Below are 11618 nucleotides of genomic sequence, written 5' to 3' on the forward strand. Positions count from 1 at the left end.
CAGATGGGGAGAGATTCATTGTGGAGATCAGATTTGAAGAGTGACTCACTGTGGTCATCAGAAATGGCTAGAGAATCCATGTGGAGATCAGGGATGGGGAGTGATTCCCTGTGGAGATCAGAGATACAGAAAGGCTCCCTGTGGAGATCAGAGATACAGAAAGGCTCCCGGTGGAGATCAGAGATCGGTACTGACTCCCTGTGAAGATCAGAGATGGGGAGAGACTCCCAATGGAGATTAGAGATGGGGAATTACTCCCTATGGAGATCGGAGAAGGAGAATGACTCCCTGGGGAGATCAGAGATGGCAAGTGACTCCCTGTGGAGATCAGAGTTGGGGACTGACACGCTGTGGAGATCGGAGATGGGGATTGACAACCTGTGGAGATCAGAGATGGGGAGTGACTCCCTGTGGAGATCAGAGATGGGGACTGAATCCCTGTAGAAATCAGAGATGGGGAGTGATTCACTGTTGAGCTCAGAGATGGGGAGAGATTCCCTGTGGAGATCTGAGATGTGGAGTGAATCCCTGTGGAGATCAGAGATGGGGAATGACTCCCTGTTGAGATCAGAGATGGGGAGAGACTCACTATGAAGATTAGAGATGGGGAGTGTCTCGCTGTGAAGATTAGAGATGGGGAATGACACCCTGTTGAGAACAGAGATGGGGAGAGATTCCCTGTGGAGATCAGAGATGGGGAGTGAATCCCTGTGGAGATCAGAGATGGGGACAGACTCCCTTTGGAGATCAGAGATGGGGAGAGATTCCCTGTGGAGATCAGAGACGGGGAGTGAATCCATGTGGAAATCAGAGATGGGGACAGACACCCTTTGGAGATCAGAGATCTGGAGTGACTCCCTATGGAGATTAAAGATAGGGAATTACTCACCATGGAGATTGGAGAAGGAGAAAGACAGCCTGTAGAGATCAGAGATGGAGACTGACACCCTGTGCAGATCGGAGATGGAGAGAAACTACCTGTGGAGATCAGAGATAGAGAGAGACTGAGTGTTGAGATCAGAGATGGGGACTGACTTTCTGTGCAGATCAGAGATGGGGAGAAATTCCCTGTGGAGATCAGAGATGGGGACTGACTCCCTGTGGAGATCAGAGATAGAGAGAGACTGAGTGTTGAGATCAGAGATGGGGACTGACTCTCTGTGCAGATCAGAGATGGGGAGTGATTCCCTGAGGAGATCAGAGATGGGGACTGACTCCCTATGGAGATTAGAGATGGGGAATTACTCCCTATGGAGATCGGAGAAGGAGAAAGACACCCTGTGGTGATCAGAGATGAAGAGTGACTCTCTGTGGTAATCAAAGATAGGGAGAGAATACCTTGTGGAGATCAGAAATGGGGAGTGACTCTCTGTGGTGATCAGAGATGGGGAGTGATACCCTCTGGAGATGAGAGATAGAAAGTGACTCCCTGTGGAGATCAGAGATGAAGAGTGACTCTCTGTGGTCATCAGAGATGGCTAGAGAATCCCTGTGGAGATCTGGGATGGGGAGTGATTCCCAGTGCAGATCAGAGATAGAAAGTGACTCCCTGTGGAGATCAGAGATACAGAGAGACTCCCTGTGGAGATCGGAGATGGGGAGTGAGTCCCTGTGGAGATCAGAGATGGGGAGAGACTCCCTATGGAGATTAGAGATGGGGAATTACTCTCTAAGGAGATCGGAGAAGGAGAAAGACTCCCTGTGGAGATCAGAGATGGGGTGTGACTCCCTATGGAGATTAGAGATGGGGAATTACTCCCTATGGAGATCGGAGAAGGAGTAAGACACCCTGTGGTGATCAGAGACGGGGAGAGATTCACTGTGGAGATCAGAGATGAAGAGTGACTCTCTGTGGTGATCAGAGATGGGGAGTGATTCCCTGTGGAGATGAGAGATAGAAAGTGACTCAGTGTGGAGATCACGGATGGGGAGTGATTCCCTGTGGAGATCACAGATGGGGAGAGATTCATTGTGGAGATCAGATTTGAAGAGTGACTCACTGTGGTCATCAGAAATGGCTAGAGAATCCATGTGGAGATCAGGGATGGGGAGTGATTCCCTGTGGAGATCAGAGATACAGAAAGGCTCCCTGTGGAGATCAGAGATACAGAAAGGCTCCCGGTGGAGATCAGAGATCGGTACTGACTCCCTGTGAAGATCAGAGATGGGGAGAGACTCCCAATGGAGATTAGAGATGGGGAATTACTCCCTATGGAGATCGGAGAAGGAGAATGACTCCCTGGGGAGATCAGAGATGGCAAGTGACTCCCTGTGGAGATCAGAGTTGGGGACTGACACGCTGTGGAGATCGGAGATGGGGATTGACAACCTGTGGAGATCAGAGATGGGGAGTGACTCCCTGTGGAGATCAGAGATGGGGACTGAATCCCTGTAGAAATCAGAGATGGGGAGTGATTCACTGTTGAGCTCAGAGATGGGGAGAGATTCCCTGTGGAGATCTGAGATGTGGAGTGAATCCCTGTGGAGATCAGAGATGGGGAATGACTCCCTGTTGAGATCAGAGATGGGGAGAGACTCACTATGAAGATTAGAGATGGGGAGTGTCTCGCTGTGAAGATTAGAGATGGGGAATGACACCCTGTTGAGATCAGAGATGGGGAGAGATTCCCTGTGGAGATCAGAGATGGGGAGTGAATCCCTGTGGAGATCAGAGATGGGGACAGACTCCCTTTGGAGATCAGAGATGGGGAGAGATTCCCTGTGGAGATCAGAGACGGGGAGTGAATCCATGTGGAAATCAGAGATGGGGACAGACACCCTTTGGAGATCAGAGATCTGGAGTGACTCCCTATGGAGATTAAAGATAGGGAATTACTCACCATGGAGATTGGAGAAGGAGAAAGACAGCCTGTAGAGATCAGAGATGGAGACTGACACCCTGTGCAGATCGGAGATGGAGAGAAACTACCTGTGGAGATCAGAGATAGAGAGAGACTGAGTGTTGAGATCAGAGATGGGGACTGACTTTCTGTGCAGATCAGAGATGGGGAGAAATTCCCTGTGGAGATCAGAGATGGGGACTGACTCCCTGTGGAGATCAGAGATAGAGAGAGACTGAGTGTTGAGATCAGAGATGGGGACTGACTCTCTGTGCAGATCAGAGATGGGGAGTGATTCCCTGAGGAGATCAGAGATGGGGACTGACTCCCTATGGAGATTAGAGATGGGGAATTACTCCCTATGGAGATCGGAGAAGGAGAAAGACACCCTGTGGTGATCAGAGATGAAGAGTGACTCTCTGTGGTAATCAAAGATAGGGAGAGAATACCTTGTGGAGATCAGAAATGGGGAGTGACTCTCTGTGGTGATCAGAGATGGGGAGTGATACCCTCTGGAGATGAGAGATAGAAAGTGACTCCCTGTGGAGATCAGGGATGGGGAGTGATTCCCAGTGGAGATCAGAGATGGGGAGAGATTCCTTGTGGAGATCAGAGATGAAGAGTGACTCTCTGTGGTCATCAGAGATGGCTAGAGAATCCCTGTGGAGATCTGGGATGGGGAGTGATTCCCAGTGCAGATCAGAGATAGAAAGTGACTCCCTGTGGAGATCAGAGATACAGAGAGACTCCCTGTGGAGATCGGAGATGGGGAGTGAGTCCCTGTGGAGATCAGAGATGGGGAGAGACTCCCTATGGAGATTAGAGATGGGGAATTACTCTCTAAGGAGATCGGAGAAGGAGAAAGACTCCCTGTGGAGATCAGAGATGGGGTGTGACTCCCTATGGAGATTAGAGATGGGGAATTACTCCTTATGGAGTTCGGAGAAGGAGAAAGTCTCCCTGTGGAGATCAGAGATGAAGCGTGAACCATATGGAGATCAAAGAAGGAGAAAGACTCCCTGTGGAGATCAGAGTTGAAGAGTGACACCCTGTGGAAATCGGAGATGGAGAGTGACACCCTGTGGAGATCAGCGAAGAAGAGTGACTCTCTGTGGTAATCAGAGATAGGGAGAGAATCCATTGTGGAGATCAAGGATGGAGACTGACTCCCTGTGGAGATCAGAGATGGGGAGTGAATCTTTGTGGAGATCAGAGATGGGGAGTGACTCCCTGTGGAGATCAGAGATGGGGAGTGACTCCCTGTGGAGATCAGAGATGGGTACTGACCTCTGTGAAGATCAGAGATGGGGACTGACTCTCTGTGGTAATCAGAGATTTGGAGAGAATACATTGTGGAGATCAGAGATGGAGACTGACTCCCTGTCGAGATCAGAGATGGTGAGTGACTCCCTGTGGAGATCAGAGATGGGGAATGACTCCCTGTGGAGATCAGAGATGGGGAATGACTCTTTGTGGAGATCAGAGATGGGGAGTGACTCCCTGTGGAGATCGGAGATGAGGAGTGTCTCCCTATGGAGATTAGAGATGGGGAATTACTCCCTATGGAGATCGGAGAAGGAGTAAGACACCCTGTGGTGATCAGAGACGGGGAGAGATTCACTGTGGAGATCAGAGATGAAGAGTGACTCTCTGTGGTGATCAGAGATGGGGAGTGATTCCCTGTGGAGATGAGAGATAGAAAGTGACTCAGTGTGGAGATCACGGATGGGGAGTGATTCCCTGTGGAGATCACAGATGGGGAGAGATTCATTGTGGAGATCAGATTTGAAGAGTGACTCACTGTGGTCATCAGAAATGGCTAGAGAATCCATGTGGAGATCAGGGATGGGGAGTGATTCCCTGTGGAGATCAGAGATACAGAAAGGCTCCCTGTGGAGATCAGAGATACAGAAAGGCTCCCGGTGGAGATCAGAGATCGGTACTGACTCCCTGTGAAGATCAGAGATGGGGAGAGACTCCCAATGGAGATTAGAGATGGGGAATTACTCCCTATGGAGATCGGAGAAGGAGAATGACTCCCTGGGGAGATCAGAGATGGCAAGTGACTCCCTGTGGAGATCAGAGTTGGGGACTGACACGCTGTGGAGATCGGAGATGGGGATTGACAACCTGTGGAGATCAGAGATGGGGAGTGACTCCCTGTGGAGATCAGAGATGGGGACTGAATCCCTGTAGAAATCAGAGATGGGGAGTGATTCACTGTTGAGCTCAGAGATGGGGAGAGATTCCCTGTGGAGATCTGAGATGTGGAGTGAATCCCTGTGGAGATCAGAGATGGGGAATGACTCCCTGTTGAGATCAGAGATGGGGAGAGACTCACTATGAAGATTAGAGATGGGGAGTGTCTCGCTGTGAAGATTAGAGATGGGGAATGACACCCTGTTGAGATCAGAGATGGGGAGAGATTCCCTGTGGAGATCAGAGATGGGGAGTGAATCCCTGTGGAGATCAGAGATGGGGACAGACTCCCTTTGGAGATCAGAGATGGGGAGAGATTCCCTGTGGAGATCAGAGACGGGGAGTGAATCCATGTGGAAATCAGAGATGGGGACAGACACCCTTTGGAGATCAGAGATCTGGAGTGACTCCCTATGGAGATTAAAGATAGGGAATTACTCACCATGGAGATTGGAGAAGGAGAAAGACAGCCTGTAGAGATCAGAGATGGAGACTGACACCCTGTGCAGATCGGAGATGGAGAGAAACTACCTGTGGAGATCAGAGATAGAGAGAGACTGAGTGTTGAGATCAGAGATGGGGACTGACTTTCTGTGCAGATCAGAGATGGGGAGAAATTCCCTGTGGAGATCAGAGATGGGGACTGACTCCCTGTGGAGATCAGAGTTGAAGAGTGACACCCTGTGGAAATCGGAGATGGAGAGTGACACCCTGTGGAGATCAGCGAAGAAGAGTGACTCTCTGTGGTAATCAGAGATAGGGAGAGAATCCATTGTGGAGATCAAGGATGGAGACTGACTCCCTGTGGAGATCAGAGATGGGGAGTGAATCTTTGTGGAGATCAGAGATGGGGAGTGACTCCCTGTGGAGATCAGAGATGGGGAGTGACTCCCTGTGGAGATCAGAGATGGGTACTGACCTCTGTGAAGATCAGAGATGGGGACTGACTCTCTGTGGTAATCAGAGATTTGGAGAGAATACATTGTGGAGATCAGAGATGGAGACTGACTCCCTGTGGAGATCAGAGATACAGAAAGGCTCCCGGTGGAGATCAGAGATCGGTACTGACTCCCTGTGAAGATCAGAGATGGGGAGAGACTCCCAATGGAGATTAGAGATGGGGAATTACTCCCTATGGAGATCGGAGAAGGAGAATGACTCCCTGGGGAGATCAGAGATGGCAAGTGACTCCCTGTGGAGATCAGAGTTGGGGACTGACACGCTGTGGAGATCGGAGATGGGGATTGACAACCTGTGGAGATCAGAGATGGGGAGTGACTCCCTGTGGAGATCAGAGATGGGGACTGAATCCCTGTAGAAATCAGAGATGGGGAGTGATTCACTGTTGAGCTCAGAGATGGGGAGAGATTCCCTGTGGAGATCTGAGATGTGGAGTGAATCCCTGTGGAGATCAGAGATGGGGAATGACTCCCTGTTGAGATCAGAGATGGGGAGAGACTCACTATGAAGATTAGAGATGGGGAGTGTCTCGCTGTGAAGATTAGAGATGGGGAATGACACCCTGTTGAGATCAGAGATGGGGAGAGATTCCCTGTGGAGATCAGAGATGGGGAGTGAATCCCTGTGGAGATCAGAGATGGGGACAGACTCCCTTTGGAGATCAGAGATGGGGAGAGATTCCCTGTGGAGATCAGAGACGGGGAGTGAATCCATGTGGAAATCAGAGATGGGGACAGACACCCTTTGGAGATCAGAGATCTGGAGTGACTCCCTATGGAGATTAAAGATAGGGAATTACTCACCATGGAGATTGGAGAAGGAGAAAGACAGCCTGTAGAGATCAGAGATGGAGACTGACACCCTGTGCAGATCGGAGATGGAGAGAAACTACCTGTGGAGATCAGAGATAGAGAGAGACTGAGTGTTGAGATCAGAGATGGGGACTGACTTTCTGTGCAGATCAGAGATGGGGAGAAATTCCCTGTGGAGATCAGAGATGGGGACTGACTCCCTGTGGAGATCAGAGATAGAGAGAGACTGAGTGTTGAGATCAGAGATGGGGACTGACTCTCTGTGCAGATCAGAGATGGGGAGTGATTCCCTGAGGAGATCAGAGATGGGGACTGACTCCCTATGGAGATTAGAGATGGGGAATTACTCCCTATGGAGATCGGAGAAGGAGAAAGACACCCTGTGGTGATCAGAGATGAAGAGTGACTCTCTGTGGTAATCAAAGATAGGGAGAGAATACCTTGTGGAGATCAGAAATGGGGAGTGACTCTCTGTGGTGATCAGAGATGGGGAGTGATACCCTCTGGAGATGAGAGATAGAAAGTGACTCCCTGTGGAGATCAGGGATGGGGAGTGATTCCCAGTGGAGATCAGAGATGGGGAGAGATTCCTTGTGGAGATCAGAGATGAAGAGTGACTCTCTGTGGTCATCAGAGATGGCTAGAGAATCCCTGTGGAGATCTGGGATGGGGAGTGATTCCCAGTGCAGATCAGAGATAGAAAGTGACTCCCTGTGGAGATCAGAGATACAGAGAGACTCCCTGTGGAGATCGGAGATGGGGAGTGAGTCCCTGTGGAGATCAGAGATGGGGAGAGACTCCCTATGGAGATTAGAGATGGGGAATTACTCTCTAAGGAGATCGGAGAAGGAGAAAGACTCCCTGTGGAGATCAGAGATGGGGTGTGACTCCCTATGGAGATTAGAGATGGGGAATTACTCCTTATGGAGTTCGGAGAAGGAGAAAGTCTCCCTGTGGAGATCAGAGATGAAGCGTGAACCATATGGAGATCAAAGAAGGAGAAAGACTCCCTGTGGAGATCAGAGTTGAAGAGTGACACCCTGTGGAAATCGGAGATGGAGAGTGACACCCTGTGGAGATCAGCGAAGAAGAGTGACTCTCTGTGGTAATCAGAGATAGGGAGAGAATCCATTGTGGAGATCAAGGATGGAGACTGACTCCCTGTGGAGATCAGAGATGGGGAGTGAATCTTTGTGGAGATCAGAGATGGGGAGTGACTCCCTGTGGAGATCAGAGATGGGGAGTGACTCCCTGTGGAGATCAGAGATGGGTACTGACCTCTGTGAAGATCAGAGATGGGGACTGACTCTCTGTGGTAATCAGAGATTTGGAGAGAATACATTGTGGAGATCAGAGATGGAGACTGACTCCCTGTCGAGATCAGAGATGGTGAGTGACTCCCTGTGGAGATCAGAGATGGGGAATGACTCCCTGTGGAGATCAGAGATGGGGAATGACTCTTTGTGGAGATCAGAGATGGGGAGTGACTCCCTGTGGAGATCGGAGATGAGGAGTGTCTCCCTATGGAGATTAGAGATGGGGAATTACTCCCTATGGAGATCGGAGAAGGAGTAAGACACCCTGTGGTGATCAGAGACGGGGAGAGATTCACTGTGGAGATCAGAGATGAAGAGTGACTCTCTGTGGTGATCAGAGATGGGGAGTGATTCCCTGTGGAGATGAGAGATAGAAAGTGACTCAGTGTGGAGATCACGGATGGGGAGTGATTCCCTGTGGAGATCACAGATGGGGAGAGATTCATTGTGGAGATCAGATTTGAAGAGTGACTCACTGTGGTCATCAGAAATGGCTAGAGAATCCATGTGGAGATCAGGGATGGGGAGTGATTCCCTGTGGAGATCAGAGATACAGAAAGGCTCCCTGTGGAGATCAGAGATACAGAAAGGCTCCCGGTGGAGATCAGAGATCGGTACTGACTCCCTGTGAAGATCAGAGATGGGGAGAGACTCCCAATGGAGATTAGAGATGGGGAATTACTCCCTATGGAGATCGGAGAAGGAGAATGACTCCCTGGGGAGATCAGAGATGGCAAGTGACTCCCTGTGGAGATCAGAGTTGGGGACTGACACGCTGTGGAGATCGGAGATGGGGATTGACAACCTGTGGAGATCAGAGATGGGGAGTGACTCCCTGTGGAGATCAGAGATGGGGACTGAATCCCTGTAGAAATCAGAGATGGGGAGTGATTCACTGTTGAGCTCAGAGATGGGGAGAGATTCCCTGTGGAGATCTGAGATGTGGAGTGAATCCCTGTGGAGATCAGAGATGGGGAATGACTCCCTGTTGAGATCAGAGATGGGGAGAGACTCACTATGAAGATTAGAGATGGGGAGTGTCTCGCTGTGAAGATTAGAGATGGGGAATGACACCCTGTTGAGATCAGAGATGGGGAGAGATTCCCTGTGGAGATCAGAGATGGGGAGTGAATCCCTGTGGAGATCAGAGATGGGGACAGACTCCCTTTGGAGATCAGAGATGGGGAGAGATTCCCTGTGGAGATCAGAGACGGGGAGTGAATCCATGTGGAAATCAGAGATGGGGACAGACACCCTTTGGAGATCAGAGATCTGGAGTGACTCCCTATGGAGATTAAAGATAGGGAATTACTCACCATGGAGATTGGAGAAGGAGAAAGACAGCCTGTAGAGATCAGAGATGGAGACTGACACCCTGTGCAGATCGGAGATGGAGAGAAACTACCTGTGGAGATCAGAGATAGAGAGAGACTGAGTGTTGAGATCAGAGATGGGGACTGACTTTCTGTGCAGATCAGAGATGGGGAGAAATTCCCTGTGGAGATCAGAGATGGGGACTGACTCCCTGTGGAGATCAGAGTTGAAGAGTGACACCCTGTGGAAATCGGAGATGGAGAGTGACACCCTGTGGAGATCAGCGAAGAAGAGTGACTCTCTGTGGTAATCAGAGATAGGGAGAGAATCCATTGTGGAGATCAAGGATGGAGACTGACTCCCTGTGGAGATCAGAGATGGGGAGTGAATCTTTGTGGAGATCAGAGATGGGGAGTGACTCCCTGTGGAGATCAGAGATGGGGAGTGACTCCCTGTGGAGATCAGAGATGGGTACTGACCTCTGTGAAGATCAGAGATGGGGACTGACTCTCTGTGGTAATCAGAGATTTGGAGAGAATACATTGTGGAGATCAGAGATGGAGACTGACTCCCTGTCGAGATCAGAGATGGTGAGTGACTCCCTGTGGAGATCAGAGATGGGGAATGACTCCCTGTGGAGATCAGAGATGGGGAATGACTCTTTGTGGAGATCAGAGATGGGGAGTGACTCCCTGTGGAGATCGGAGATGAGGAGTGTCTCCCTATGGAGATTAGAGATGGGGAATTACTCCCTATGGAGATCGGAGAAGGAGTAAGACACCCTGTGGTGATCAGAGACGGGGAGAGATTCACTGTGGAGATCAGAGATGAAGAGTGACTCTCTGTGGTGATCAGAGATGGGGAGTGATTCCCTGTGGAGATGAGAGATAGAAAGTGACTCAGTGTGGAGATCACGGATGGGGAGTGATTCCCTGTGGAGATCACAGATGGGGAGAGATTCATTGTGGAGATCAGATTTGAAGAGTGACTCACTGTGGTCATCAGAAATGGCTAGAGAATCCATGTGGAGATCAGGGATGGGGAGTGATTCCCTGTGGAGATCAGAGATACAGAAAGGCTCCCTGTGGAGATCAGAGATACAGAAAGGCTCCCGGTGGAGATCAGAGATCGGTACTGACTCCCTGTGAAGATCAGAGATGGGGAGAGACTCCCAATGGAGATTAGAGATGGGGAATTACTCCCTATGGAGATCGGAGAAGGAGAATGACTCCCTGGGGAGATCAGAGATGGCAAGTGACTCCCTGTGGAGATCAGAGTTGGGGACTGACACGCTGTGGAGATCGGAGATGGGGATTGACAACCTGTGGAGATCAGAGATGGGGAGTGACTCCCTGTGGAGATCAGAGATGGGGACTGAATCCCTGTAGAAATCAGAGATGGGGAGTGATTCACTGTTGAGCTCAGAGATGGGGAGAGATTCCCTGTGGAGATCTGAGATGTGGAGTGAATCCCTGTGGAGATCAGAGATGGGGAATGACTCCCTGTTGAGATCAGAGATGGGGAGAGACTCACTATGAAGATTAGAGATGGGGAGTGTCTCGCTGTGAAGATTAGAGATGGGGAATGACACCCTGTTGAGATCAGAGATGGGGAGAGATTCCCTGTGGAGATCAGAGATGGGGAGTGAATCCCTGTGGAGATCAGAGATGGGGACAGACTCCCTTTGGAGATCAGAGATGGGGAGAGATTCCCTGTGGAGATCAGAGACGGGGAGTGAATCCATGTGGAAATCAGAGATGGGGACAGACACCCTTTGGAGATCAGAGATCTGGAGTGACTCCCTATGGAGATTAAAGATAGGGAATTACTCACCATGGAGATTGGAGAAGGAGAAAGACAGCCTGTAGAGATCAGAGATGGAGACTGACACCCTGTGCAGATCGGAGATGGAGAGAAACTACCTGTGGAGATCAGAGATAGAGAGAGACTGAGTGTTGAGATCAGAGATGGGGACTGACTTTCTGTGCAGATCAGAGATGGGGAGAAATTCCCTGTGGAGATCAGAGATGGGGACTGACTCCCTGTGGAGATCAGAGATAGAGAGAGACTGAGTGTTGAGATCAGAGATGGGGACTGACTCTCTGTGCAGATCAGAGATGGGGAGTGATTCCCTGAGGAGATCAGAGATGGGGACTGACTCCCTATGGAGATTAGAG

Source organism: Hemitrygon akajei, chromosome 9 (genome assembly GCF_048418815.1).
Source record: "Hemitrygon akajei chromosome 9, sHemAka1.3, whole genome shotgun sequence".
NCBI classification, from domain to species: Eukaryota; Metazoa; Chordata; class Chondrichthyes; order Myliobatiformes; family Dasyatidae; genus Hemitrygon; species Hemitrygon akajei.